General features: G+C 44.2%; 1 protein-coding gene across 5 annotated transcripts in view; it reads right to left on the bottom strand.

Annotated features, from left to right (window-relative positions):
- The window catches only part of mid2 (midline 2), a 176,486-nt gene that overhangs the window by 63,726 nt on the left and 97,762 nt on the right, over positions 1-14,998 (bottom strand). The gene's annotated exons all lie outside the window — the stretch shown is intronic.

Here is a 14,998-nt window from a genome sequence, read left to right as displayed (position 1 = left end):
TGCCATGTGTGACGTGAGGACGAGGCGCAGCTCGTTACTAACCGCCCGTCCTCGATATTCACCCACAGCTCCAAGTGGCAGCCTGCAGCTGGATGGGCTGCACGGTCCTCCTTTCCTCCCGATTGGTTGCAATTGCAGACGGATCTCGTATTCACACTTTAGTTTATTTAAAATACCCGCTTAGCTCCTGCATGAAAAACCAGACGAGTTACAGAAAGCGACACAGAGAGAGAGAGAAAGAAAAAGCCACACAAACAGGCAGCGCAGAGCCACATTCCATTGGCTGTAACACCATTATCTATCTGCCGACTCGGTGGCTTATTAATATGACACGTTACTCCTTTTCTAAAATGCAATAACACAAAGAGAGAGAGAGAGAACTGTTGAAATGTTTTGGGACCGAGTCATTCTGACTGATGGGAACTCGGAGGTCGTTGCTTTGCTCCGTGTTCAAAACCCTCGGACTCATTGCAAAATGATCAACAAAATACCAACGTCTTTTAGCGAAGATCGGATATGCATCTCTTTCAATTTGGTCTCCAGAAGAGTGGACATACAAATAATGAATTCATACTCTCATGTAGTTCAGTGTAAGGTTCGGAGAACATCTTTATTGAATATTACTTAGATGCACATTATAAAAAATAAAAAAAAAGAGATTCAGTATATTTACTATAAACATGTCCATACAACAAAGCTGTTCACCTGCACATTATGCTGGCTGCCTCTCATTCGATTGTCTTACTACAGAGAACATTATCGAGAGCCTGATCAAAGAGTTGGTGCTGTACTCCCTTAGGATCCTGAGGTTCAGAGCTGTTTGCCCGTGAACACGTGATGAATAACTGACATGACAGATAACCTCACAGAGTCTCACTTCCGACACATGGACCGCAACACATATGCGCTTGTGGAAAATTCATGTGCTCTTCACAAACACTGGATGTGCAGGGCTTTCTGGTGGAGCTGCTGCATGAGCCTCAAACCCATTTCCCCCTTTGAGACAAGGCTGCAGAGAGGAGACAAAGTGGTTTTCTAGGAATGCTTTCACTATCATCATCATTATCATCATCATCGTCTTCTTCTATCTCAGCATTGCAGTCTCTCTTCCCGTGCACCTGGATGCATGAGTCATGTACACTGGGACTGTCAGCTCCCTCTCTGTGTTTCTCTTCTACTCTTCTACCCCCTATATTGCAATTTAATCAGAGTGAACTTCACTTATTGAGACTCATCTCACTTGGCTATGTCCTAGAATCCTCCTAAACATTTGATTGTGATGATGAACTAAGACTGAACGATGTGAGACACAAAGAGTGACCATGAGACAACCGGGCCAGGTCGTGAGGGCTGCAGTCGGCTGAGTCTTCAGCGATAGTTTCTCCGTGTGCCGCAAGCAAATCTGGCACGAGAACACACTGACAATCTGCTATAAACTATATAAATGATACATCATATGCAATATGAATGATCTCATTATGATCAATGTTAAAGTATGCATGCTGCGTAAAGCAATAAGTTGACATTTTAGGGAAAAAATGCATCTTTACTCTCCTTGGAGAGTTAAATGACAAGATCCATATTAGTCTCACATCTGTATTATGAATATGGAGCCAGGGGAAGGTTCGCTTAACTCAACGTGAGGACAGCATCTCTGAAACTCATTTATCAACACGATACATCTTGCTGGTCTAAAATGTACTAAAGCGGTGGTGATTAATTAGTTTGTATGGCTAAACAAACACCATCCAGCATGCTGCTTAGTGAGCCTGAGAGCTTCACTAACCACCTGCTGGCTCCAGATACACATTTACTTTACAGACATGAGAATGGTGTTGATCTCATCTAATAACTCTTAGAGTCAAAAAACAAACAAACAAACCGGCATTTCTGCACAATCTGTTTACTAGTTTCTGTCCGACATGTTGACGGCTGACACCTCACGTGTGGAGGGCTTGTCATTTAAAGCTTGAAGCGATGATGAGTGAAACCCACTCAACGTCTCATCATGGAGTCCCTCTAGCTTCTCCATCTCTTTCCCTCCCCCGGATGCTGCTCTTCATTTCCTGACACTTCTGATCTCTCGTTCTCTCTATTCGACAATGTCAGCTGTCACCCTCTCCAAATTTCTTCCTCGACCCTGACCGCCATCATCTTGTCCTCCACTTCTTTGTTTAGCCGTTTTTAAAAATGTATCTGTCACAATAAGAATCCTGTTTCTAAGACTTAGAGATATTCTATCTTATCTGTTTGAATTGAACATGTTTTATTGGGTCACAACAACTCGCGGCCCCACTGCCAACAGCAGAAGTGGAAATTACACGTTTCATCTGATCTTCGATTATTGAAGTGCTACAAATGTATCTCCTCTCTCTTTGGACTCGCGCCGCTGTATGTGTCATCTTCTTTAATGTTCAGCCACAAAACTGGAACAATAATCTGGTGTGAATGACACTTTCCAGGCTAAAAGCTTTACACTTGTCAGCTTCTAGTAAAACCTCCAGACGAGTTCATCCGATCTCACGGACGACAGAAATGGGGGTCGGTTCTGTGAGTGTGTGATAAGGTGATGAGCAACACGGCTCATTTCTTTTGAGGTGACAGGGTTCAGAGGCATACGAGACGAGGAGGGGAAACTACCCACTCATACATGACCATTAAAAACATAAAGAGGAACACATGTCACGTGTGTGTCAACATTTAGCCTGAGATGCTGCTGCCTGCTCAAGGGCATCTTACTACAGCATAATGTATCATTACTGGCACAATATTTCTGGAGAAATGGATGCACAGAAGGCTCTGACGTCAAGCAACTGTGATTCCAAGCTACTTTTACTGCAGTCCCAAATTTAGTCCCAGAAATACGCCGTCTCTAAGACTTTTGCTTATCTCGACAGATCTCAGCAGCGCATACTCAATCTGCCACAAATATGCTTCTCCACTTCCCTGCCTCTTGAATTAAAAAACTTCCTTTTGCACCAACCTAATTAAAAAAATTTCAGCACTGCCATGTGACTTTTTTAATATATGTTTGAAATGTACTTGCGGTACATAAAGGGAAAGTGGAAAAAGAACAGCACGATTGTAGTTGGCGTATGTTGGCTGCTGTTTCAGCGCTACTGGATGTGTGTCTGAGAGAAACGGGGAGATTTCCAGCCTGAAGCGGTTTTTTTGCCTCCCACAAAGAGACCCCCTCCTGAGGCCTGCCGGCCTGCAGATGTGGAGCAGAAAAAGACCCGGGCGCTCATCCTCCCAGGCTGCAGTAGGTAACATGCACACGACAAATCAGACAAATGTATATGCACAATAACAATAAGTCGGAGCCTGCACACACTCCCCTCCTCCATTTCACACACGGTGGCAGTGGTCAGTGACAAGACAGAGCGACGAGACTCACAGTGGATCCGTCCACTCTCACGGACGGGTTGGCTTCCTCCAAGGCGGGCGAAGTGATTTACTCTCCACGATACTTTGCCTTATCTAATTGGACCGACCGTGGTCGGGAGGCAGGCCAGTAAATCACGTCAGAAGCATGTATTTATAGAGGAGGTCATGTAACTGCAGTGCTGATGGCAGCTACATAACGTATATATATGAGACCTGTTAACACGCCAGCTGCTGGCAGGATGCCGACAAAATGAGACGACAATGCAGTCAGTGGAGCGTGAGCAGAAAAAGAGGAAGCGAGCAAACGTGAGAGGCAGAGAGATAACCATCTAATTCTCATTGCACATATAATATATATATATATATATATATACCACGTCTGACTGGGACACGTTTCAACACCATGGGTTCACGTGCTGAGATTCCCAGCCCAAGGAATGAAGGCTGGTAAGGATCCCAGCGGAAGTGCAGAACCAGCGCCACTGCTCTGCCTTCGTGATTTGGCCAGACACCAGAGTAATAGTGCAGGGAACCAATCTGGACAGCGTCCGCGATGGAAACAGGGCGCCCCCAAACTGAGAAGACACATTCCCTGCGTTCCTGGGATTCTGGTCGACTCTCTGGCGTCGATATCGGCAACAGACATTCCTCTCGACTCCCCGGGGAGATTCACTTTGTTACTGACTAACCGTGCGAAACAGGAACCTCCAGGGATGTCCTTGCAGACCAGTAACATCACCAAAGTATCTGACTTTTTTAAATTATAAATAAAGATATACCTATCATACCAGGGAACATCCTAACTGGAGGTCTGACTTAATAAATAAACAAACTATAATGCAATGCAATCAAAGTTTAGAGAGAAATCTGGGTTTCGTTAAAATTAAGCAGCCACCTGCCAATTTAAAGAAATAAAGCCACTCAGATATTTTCTCTTTGATAACACTGATTATAAAGGACATGCAGGGGAAAATCTCGAAAGAACACCCAGTGATATCAAATGTCGAGAGGGTTTGTCTCTGTCAGTCGGTCTCTACTATATGTGGATGTACCTTTATTCATTATTCTAACTTCTATTTAAGCTGACAAGTCAATGAAGAAATTATTTAGCAATTTTCACTTACAGAAAATAAGAATTTTCAAGGCTTGAGATGTAGTATTATGTACGTGTGTATGTGTGTGTGTGTGTGTGTGTGTGTGTGTGAGAGAGACCATTTCAAGCCCCTTTCAAGTGATCTTTTTGCCATAGATACTGTATGAATATACGGGACAGGGTGCTGGAAAGGGGATGTGTGTCCCTTTAAGAGCACAGTGTCGTTATATGTTCTCAATCTTTATGTTACAGGAGATGAAAAGGCGAACAGGTAACTCTCGTTGTCCAAAGTTAATTCACGGTCATATCGTCCTGCTGCTATGTGGCTCCAACATCTTTGAAACCAAATTGACTCGTACATCTTGGACGAACACTGCCCGGTGTCTGGTGCCCCTCACAGAAGGTTCACTCGGGGTCAAAGGTGCATGCAGTGGAGAAATATGGGCTTGAACTGATGAATACATGGAAGCAGAGAGTATTATTTGGAATGTTTAATCTAAAACACACAGACATTTTGTATTTTGCCAAAAACAATGGTTGCATTTTCGAGTAAGATTGACTTTAATTGTCTGTTTCAGCTCCGATATGGATATTTTGGGAACATAATAATCAGGGTAGATGAGTAATTAGAATTGGATACTTGGAAATGGAACTTTTCCATCTCTTTTCTTAAATTAATTCCTAAGAATAGAAAACAATATAAACGCAACTGCTTGAAATACACATTTACACAGAATCTATGCATACAAAAAACTTTTACTTTACCAATGGCATCAACAAAAAAATCACCCGCAACAATATGTTGTTCAAATTACAGGCAGCGACTTCTTTTAAATCTGGTGTGTAATATGCAGCACTTCCTGGCTTCCTACATTATGTGTGCCACTGCGTTAGATAACGGAGCCCACGGTTGTGTGTGTGTGTGTGTGTGTGTGTGTGTACGTGGGCTTTTAAAGAGAAAGTGCATGTTTCAGGAAGCAGGAGATTCATGGGAATGGAATGAAGAACATTTCTGTCCAAGGCAGCTGCGTCTGAGACGCAGCGAGATGCTTGAGTAACGTGTGGGAGACACGACATTCTCCTCAGCCAGACAAAACAACACAAACATACTTCGAAATTCATTTGGAGGACTTTGCTACAAAGAAAAAGGAAGAAGGGTAATAACGTTATGTATGCCAGATGTGTTACAATGCAGAGATAGGACAAGGCAGCTCAAAAAGAATGGATCCTCAATATTTCAATGAATTTTTTATGGATAAACATCCAAAACATTTCTGCATATTGCTTAAACCAAACAATCACTTGGGTTTCTCCATCTATTTTTCTTTTTCACAGTCCTACACTTCTACAGAATAATAATAATGTTCATGAAATCTGAATATACAGGACTGAACTTTTGTTCCTGAGGGGAAACTGTCTGTTGCTGTAAACTGGAAGTCAATTAACCCTCCCCCGCCTTTGGGTCATTTTGACCCGATTCAATGTTTCACCCTCCTGTTACCTTTATATTTACTAACATATTTTACCCTTTGGGTTCAATTTGACGCCAGCAATTAAAACCTCCAGAAAATTATTAGAATTAATATTGTTTTCCAAGTTTAAGTGTGAGGCACTTTATGTTTGTTTGTTGACTACCGAAAGAACACCGACATTAAACATTGAATGGGGTCAAATTAATCCGAAGGCGGGGGGAGGGTGTAATATTGATTCGGGTCAAAATGACCCGAAGGCAACACAAGGGTTAAATGATTAAACACAGACTGGCATGGATACCCATTTGGGGAACAGTTGGGGCTTTTTCAAGGGAATTCATCAGTTTAACTGACAACTTTTATTTTGTTCAACTCTTCTCCTGTATTTTCCTTTTCTTTCTCTAAACTCTTGTGATTTTGAACAACGCTAACTTATGCCTGATTGACTGGCCTTCAAGGAGAAACATTTGTTCTTCTGGTTCCTGGAATGGGATTGCCTCAGCAGTCTAGTCGCTGCATCAATGACATCAAAGACAAAAACATAACTCCATTTATGGCATGATGTTGAACAACGTGTGTCTGTAAGCAGATTGATTCCTCACTATTTGGCCCACGTCCAGTTATGATGCCATTTACATGACAAGCAGTTGCCACCGCCTTCCAAAGATGAAAAGCACCCCATAATGAGATCGACTATCGACAGCGCCTGTCACCAAGTAGTCAACCATCTTTCCAGGATGAGAGGGAAAGATATACTGTAAAGGAGGCTTGCTAACAGTTATCAGCCACAGCCTACATAGTTGAGTCAGTACTCCACTTACATTCAATTCAAAACACCAGAACAATCAAAAACAGTTCAGAATTTAGTTTCAACCCACATCATGAGATGCTTTTGAGTTTCTATCCTTCAGGCTCAGCCACACTTCCATCAGTGACGTAGGTTAGCACTGGTTTAGCGCTAGCATTCTCTGAAATGACATCATCATTAAACTAGCATGATCATTTGACCTGATTACCACCTTATAGAGATGATATCGTGGCAGTGTTAGCGAACCGTTTCCCATTCATGCATCCAGGAGACACGGAGCAACAATAAACATTTAAATTCATTCAGCTCTGTTTGGGTCTCGACCCGCTGAGGGACGTATCTGGCCCATGAGCCACTGAATGCTCCACGAGGTTCACCGGCTCGTCCCTCGCCTTGCAGGGAGCGTTCAGGGAGTCGGAACGATGCTCTGGACAAAAATGACACAGAGCAGAGCGAAGAGAGTGAGCCGGAACAAGTGGGGGCCATGAAACCAAAACGATGAACTAAAAGATTCTCGTAGAGCTGAGGGGAACTGCAAAGTCAGGTGTTAATTATCCGTGGATTGCACATTACACACAGTTATTACATCCATTGTTATAAATGCACTCTTTAAAAGTCACAAAGTGCATATTTAATTTCAAAACAGCTGGCTGTGGTTATAGGCTGAATATTCAGTAAAATTGCTTTAAATTCACACTTCAAAATGTAGATAATGATTCAATGCTGAAAAGTATTATTAAAGTATAATCACTGTTCCCTAGGTAAAGCTTAGAGAATATTAACCACCGGGCTATTTAAGTTTGGGGGTGAACCGGAGGTCCCCGTTGTCCTCAGGCCGGTGAAGACGTGCTGTTCTTCTCACACGGGCGTCGTCAGCTCAATCCGAGTGTCTTCCCAGAGGCAACACACTTCTCCTGCCTGGCGGCCTCACAACAGGACACAGAAGTCATCTCGCACACAGCAGCATGCAAAAAGGAAGTGTGTGTGCACAGACACCAACAACATGTCAGCAATGAGAACAGACAGTCCCCCAATGTGCCTTCAGCCTTTGTGTGGACACATGCACACATTCATACGGCTGCGTACTTCGGTCTGACGTTCCAGAGTCCTGAGACATATTCCCGTTATGCTTCATTATCTTGTCCATTGTCCCTGAGCCACAAAACACAACAGAGGACCTAGGACTGAATCTCTCGCTGGTATGAATACAATTTGTGGATTTTAGGATAAGCGTTTAACATTTCTAACGTCCCTCAGAAACACTGAAATGTAATTTCTAAATCAAGTTATATCCATAGAGTGCATGTGTTACCAGTTTCCTTCAACAGAGCCCCTTCCTTTCCCTCATATACATGTGATCTGTGCCAGGGAATGTTGCACACTCATAATAGGGAGTGCTTACTCATCAGATATTACAGCCAAATAATATGGCACCATAGGAAGGGTAAGGATCAAAATGCTTAGAAGCCAGTGAAAAAATAACATCCGCGTGGCAAGATGAGTCTCCACTGTAATTAACGTGTAAATCCTCCTATGTTGTGGTGTGTAGCTGCCACCATCAAACTAAAATACATAAATAGTGATGGGTTTATGATCGGCTGTGCATTATGACAAACCACGCTGAACAGTAAATGGATGAATAATACCACTGCAAACAAAAAAGAGATGGTGTGTCACATGTTTTAGGAAACAAACTAAATCTGGCATGCTCAAATGCATCGTAAATATACTTATAGAGCATGTTTTTAGAGTTGATGCCACACAAATCCAAAAGGCGTATTTATCAGCTTCTTAGTTAAAATGTTTTTCCCTGAGTGTCTAAAGAGTCGGAGGCTCATCTAAGCTTTGCTATGCTGTCAGCTTCCAGAAGCTTTACACCAAAATACACCCAGCACACGCCTTCAAGAGCCTGAGTTTCAGTTTCAAGCCTCGAAAAAAATGCCAGAAAGACAATTGTGAAAAAGACAGATGTAAGAGAAAAACAGGGCGGGAAATCGAGTTTGGATTTAGAGGTCCATTTTACAGGCTGAGGCGGATGGTCATACATGTATTTAATGCTGGTATTTAGTGTTTTCAAAGTTTTTTCCGAGAAGGGTTAATGCAGGAATGTTATCCTTGGTAGTGTGAAAAGTCCCTAAAACAAGATTTACTCCACGGGACACTAAAACAATGAGGACATTATTTAGGGCATGCAGACCAAACACGCATATTTCATAGGATTTCATAGACTTTGAAATAAACAAGTTATTGAATTTAAAATAAATCCAATAGAGGTAGTACATTAATACGGCTCTACGTGGTGATGGCTTGCAGCTAACAGATAAAGGCTATGTCAACAAAGCAAGGAGCATCTCAGATAATAACACACACCTTCCCTCTCTGCTCAGGTCGACATTACTCCACTGCATCTTTACATAGATCACAGTTGTTTGCTGCCATTTTAATGCTTTGCAGATAGAATTCAGCACCTTTAAGTATATGTTGCAGAGAAGATTGCATCCTGCGTGGACCGTTTGGCACGTTATGCAAATTGGAAAGGGTCCAGGGGGGAGAATGGATTTGATGTGTGGCATGACGAGCCGCTCAAAGCACTTTATTATGATGGGGGTCAGTGCCAGTGGACTGTCGTCATTAAAGCAGGACGGAGTGGATTTCTTTGGCACAGGTAAGATGGTGGTGGCCTTGAAACATGATGGAACAGGAGCTCGTCTCAGAGAGGTATGAAAGACGTCCGTGAAGACATCCGTAAGCTCCTCTGCGCAGTCCTTCAACACACGACCCGGTGGGGTGTTGTTTGGACCTGTTGCCGTGCGTGCGGGTGTTGGTAGTGGCGAGTGTTCTCTTCACGCTGGCAGCAGGACCTGACCGCGGGGAGGCGGCAGAGTCCTGTGTGGGTGTGGACGTTGTGCTTCAAACTGTGCAAAGAAGCTGTGGAGGTCGTTCATCAGAGCGATGCTGTTGGCAGGTCTGAGGCTTGTGTCTGTAGTCCGGTGGTCTGAATGCCCTGCCACAGGCTCCGTGGGTCTCTGCTGTCTTTGAAGTGAGAGGTTATCTTATTTGTATAATCCTGTTTTGCTCTCCTGAGGCTGTGGGACAGGTCGGCTCTCGCTCTTCTCAGGCCAGTTTCACCCCCGGCTCTGAAGGCCTCGTTTCTGGCCCTCAGCAGCCGATGGACTCCCCCCTGTCAGCCATGGCTTCTGGTCAGCCCGGGTGTTGATGGTCTTTATATGGGTCACATCATCAATCGGAGGAAAGCAAATGGAGGGGGAGGGGGGCATCAATTGATAATGTATAAATGGGGATGGATAAATGTGTACATTGCTTTCAAACATACACACAGACTCAGATGAGTGATGGCGGTTCGATGCCCTTTCCCATTGCGTTGTATCACCGCTGACACCAAGGCTGTTGAAAGCTTTCCACTTTCTTTCTGCATACATTGTGCATATGCATGATGCAGTGCCTGGGAGTTATTTGATAAGCTTTATTTATTATTTCATTTTTTTCATGACCCACTTAATTGTATGATAGGCTGGCGTGACATATTGTCACAACACATGCATGATGCATTAACAGTAGTGAAGTACTGGTGCTCGCACACACACACACACACACACACACACACACACACACACACACACACACACACACACACACACACACACACACACACACACACACACACACACACACACACACACACACACACACACACACACACACACTACCTAAAAGGGATGTGAATGCACGTAGGCACAGAAATGACGGATAGACTCTAAAAGCTTTCTCCTACATCCTTGGTGCTTCCTTTAGCATGACTACGTGTGCTCCACCTCACACTGATCTCCAGATAGAGCCATGAGTTCCCCTGGCATCTCACACTCAGCTCCCAATCACTCCAGATATGACAGAGGTAATAGCATCTGCTACGACACACATGCATACCCACATGTGCGCACACACACACACACACACACACACACACACTTACGTGTACCTATAGATACTTTTCACAGGTACACATATTTGATGGCAAACTTCCCAAACACAAACACGCTGGAGGGCTGCGAGTCTCCCTCTCACCAGCAACATACTGCTGCACCAGTGTGTGTGGGTTAGTGGGCGACTGTGGGCGCAGAGTAGAGATGTTACCTAAAACAAGGCAGATTGGCCAGGGGCCAAATGAGGTAGCGGGAGGAGAGAGAAGAACATAGTGACAGGAAGCAGGTGGGAAGGATGATGTTCATGCAGCTGCATGCAAAATAGAAAAAGTGAGAGAAATGTAATGAGGGAGAGGACAGCCACAGAGACAGTGTGGACACACAGACTGGGCATTAAGAAAAAGGAGGAGAAATAAAGATTTGGTGTGCATGAAGAATTCAGCTTGGTTGAGTACTCCAACTCGCCGCCTTTTGATTAGATTCACTCGTCAGTGTTTGCCGTACAATCAGTTCAGGTGCGCTGAGCTCGATGTGCCTGCTTCTGCGTGTTAACAGTCAGAAAGTACAAGTAGGTTTGGTTGTGATTAACTACACAATAGTGTGTGTGTGTGTGTGTGTGTGTGTGAGATCCTGCACACATGCAGAGGCCCCCCTCTGGGTTTAGCAAAGCAAATGGGTGTAAATACAGCGGCTGTGGAGTCAGCAGCAGGAGCAGCCATGATGCACACAGCGCACAGAAAAAGAGTTAGACAGTGCCTTAAGGAGCTCAGATGAGAAGGTGAGGAGTGAGGGGAGTGCAGCAAGAACACGGTGAGGATAAAGGGAAAGGAGCAGGGCTGGAGGGGCTGAAGAGAATGAAATGAAGTTAGAGAGCAAATGCTGGAGAGGAGAGGGGGGGGGGGGTGTCAGGATGCTATGACCGACCTCTTTCCAAAACAGGAATTAAGCCAACAATCGCAAGAAAATGTTTTGCATATTTCTTCATTCTTCTGCTACACAGAGTCTATCATCTGGCATGCGTACGCGTGAGACCTTGGAGACGCACACGTGCACAGCACATGCCACTGCTGGAGGGGAAGTGCACATAGGAGGCCACAGAGAGAGAGAGATCTCTTCAGGTCCATCTGCTGCTTGGTTCAAGTGTCGCGTGAATGTCATAAATGTCAGCAGCTCGCTGTCGGCGGTGCCACCATGGCAGCTCAGTGCTTGATGCTAAAGCACACGCACTTTAAGCCCTCGAGAGCCCGAGGAAATGAACTGCCAGCACAGACGAGAGGAGAGAGACTTCTTATCCGAGGGATGTGAGCCATTGACCACCAGTCTCCATTTCCTTCAGTCTTTCTCTTCTTGACTTTTGGTTTCTCTCTTAGCACTTTTTTTATTCAGTTCTTCCTTTAATCAAACTACTGTGTGATGTGTTGGTGTCGGGGAGCAAGTGAAACGGACACATTGATGAGCACAAAAACATGTCGGCACAAGAGCTGCGAGGAGACTTTACAGACAATGGGTCTCAGACGAGAACCATCAGCAGGAACAGATGTGTTCTTACGGGGCAGGAATCAGAGAGTTTGGTGTGTTCATCAATGTTCTCGTAATTTGAAGTTTCTCTTATGAATGAACACAATTTACAAGTAGTACGACCCTCGGGTGAAACTGCATTGCCAGAACTCGTCACTTTCCTTGGCTTTAGTCGGTCCCTTACTTAAGCTGCTAACACTGTTAACATGTTTAGACTTTCCTTATGCAGGGACCGGACGCGTATGGAATAATTGTGGCGTTACTTATGTTAACTTGTTATTGCCATGAACATGCGCTCATATTTTATGCACAAATGGCATTCCTCACTGGTAATGTATACAGTTATCTGAAGTTATGAGCATTTTCCGAATCTGAATCTTCTCAGCCGTTCTTGATTAAAAGAATAATTCAACATTTTGTAATACGCTTGCTCGCTGTGCCCAGAGTTAGCTGATAAGATAGATACCTAAATCATGTCACATGGTAACTACAGGCCTAAAGCCGGAGTAAGCAGTCTGGTAGCAGAGCATTGCACATGGAAGAAACCTCGTCTGGCTCTGTGAGAAGCTGCTGACCTCGGCCTACCAGCACCTCAAGCTCATCTCACACGTTGTAGCTCATCTGTGTAGAAACAACCGGGTTATGTGTGGGACTGTCTCTTGGTCGGGAACAGCAACTGTCTGTGTCGCTGCTGGTTGCCTGGCAATTGCTACCAGCCAAACAATGTCTAAATGCTAAAGAAGGCTAACCTGCTGCTGGCTCCAGCTCGATCTTCTGTACAGTGATCTTAAGCATACTTTCCAAAAGCCCCAAACAGATCCCAACAGAAATGGAAGCACAAAAGGATTTGCCTGAACAGGAACGAAGACAATCTCAGTTACAATCTTCCAAGATTGGAAATTGGACTTATTTCCCCTGGAGCAACTGCACTATTCTCAATGACCTATTCCTTTGTATCCAAGCTGTTGACTTCCAAAAAGAAGAGTTCTGCAATAACTCTGCTTTGCATCTTCACATTAATAAATACAAATTAACCTAAATGTAGTCTGACCTATAAATTCGTGACCAGTTATGAACCATGTGGTTGACCTACAATGTTGAACCTTCATCTTGGGGGTTACACTGCTCCCCTTCCAGCACCTTTTCACAATACCAACATCCTTTGCTGAGAGCACACGACACACAATTGAGCTCCTTAATCTCGTCGATCCGGCCACAAAATGACACTAATAAGCCAAAGACTTTCCCAAAGCAGCAGGTGATGAGACATCCACCGCTGCAGTGGTTTCAGTGGCTCTGATAGTGTGATAAACCAATACAAATCTAATGTGCAGTACCCTTTAAGATGCAGTCTTTTCAAAATATAAAAAAGTTCGGCCAATTATAAGGCCCAAATGCCTTTGCTTGCGAGCAAAGAGCTCTGCTTAGCAGCTGCCTGGGGATTGGACTCGCCTCCCTGCAGTTTCAGCTGTGGCACATTCTTTTACAGCACTGCACTTGTTGGCATTTTCTTCCCTGAAATATCCAACCTCCTTGCTCAAGGAAGCTTACCTTCCTCTGAATGTCAACAATCATTTAGTGACAGTGCAGCTCCCAGCATGCACAGCAGACAGAGGAAATAACTGGAAGGGTAATTCAGAGGTCAAAGATCAAATGGAGTGAGGCGGGTCAAACAGAGGCTGAATTGACGTGTGGCCCATTAGAAGAGCTGAATGGGGCCTTGCAGAACACCAGTCAATAATAACCTATAGTTACATATGACTGAGAACACAGTGTGATTCACTAAATACTCGTCTTACAAAAACACAGAGAAAAAGGAGAATGCAGTAGAAGACCCACAGCCCCTTTTGACCTTCCATGATTAGCTGTGCACATGTCGGACTTCCTCTCCTTTGCCATGAGTGAGAAGAAGATTATAAGTGAGCTGCCGCTGCCACTGGGGAGCTGAGCTGGAGCTTCGACTGGAGCTGGTCTCCTCCCAGATTTGGGGTTGATTGGGGATTTCAAAGTCAAGCAAGTTCAAAGCCTTGGCTGTGGAACGCTGAACAGAACCACAGCCAGCCATGAAGTGGAGAGGAAGGAGGGGAGAGCGAGCGAGCGACTTACAGGAAACTCTCCCACCGTCTGTCCAGAAGACTTCGGCAGAAAAGGGGAGGCGTAAAAAAAAAAAAAAGAAGGGCAAATGCCAGTGAAAATAACCTTTGCGCCCCAATGGGTGAGTCAATGTGAGGTGCTGAGCAGGTGGGATTGTTCTGACATTGATGCAAAACTAAAAGAGAGCCAAAAAGTTTTGATTTAAGGAATCATAAATAATACAGGATGTGGGATTGCATTTTCACTGAATCACACAGTGTGATGGATTGTTGTTCTACATGGAATGTTATCAATGTCTCTGGAAACTGTGCCGCCCATTCTCACACCCACCATGTTGTAATGTAGAGTGAAACGTGAAAAAAGCCCAAATGTGATTAAGACTTTCTTTGTGAAAAAGAACATCAACCTACGAACACACACACTTTTCTCCAGATGAGGCCTTAAAACCGCAAATGAAGTGCTTTCTATTTTATCTCTGTGCGCTCCTCCATGCCATTCATTTGACACCCTGACAATCAAACCTTGGCAACACCCCTTGCACCCTGGGGACTTAAAGAACCAATTCATTTGATTGTGTTAGTTATGCTCGTGTAAAAACAGTTACACCTCAAACTTCTGTAATAATTGTTTATTTTGGATAACGGGTGCACAAAGAGGTACGTAAACGTACTAAAGACAGACACAC

This window comes from Pseudoliparis swirei, chromosome 19 (assembly GCF_029220125.1).
Source record: "Pseudoliparis swirei isolate HS2019 ecotype Mariana Trench chromosome 19, NWPU_hadal_v1, whole genome shotgun sequence".
Classification (NCBI taxonomy): Eukaryota; Metazoa; Chordata; class Actinopteri; order Perciformes; family Liparidae; genus Pseudoliparis; species Pseudoliparis swirei.
Note: the sequence above shows the minus strand (reverse complement) of the source record. Positions and strands in the feature narration are given on the sequence as shown.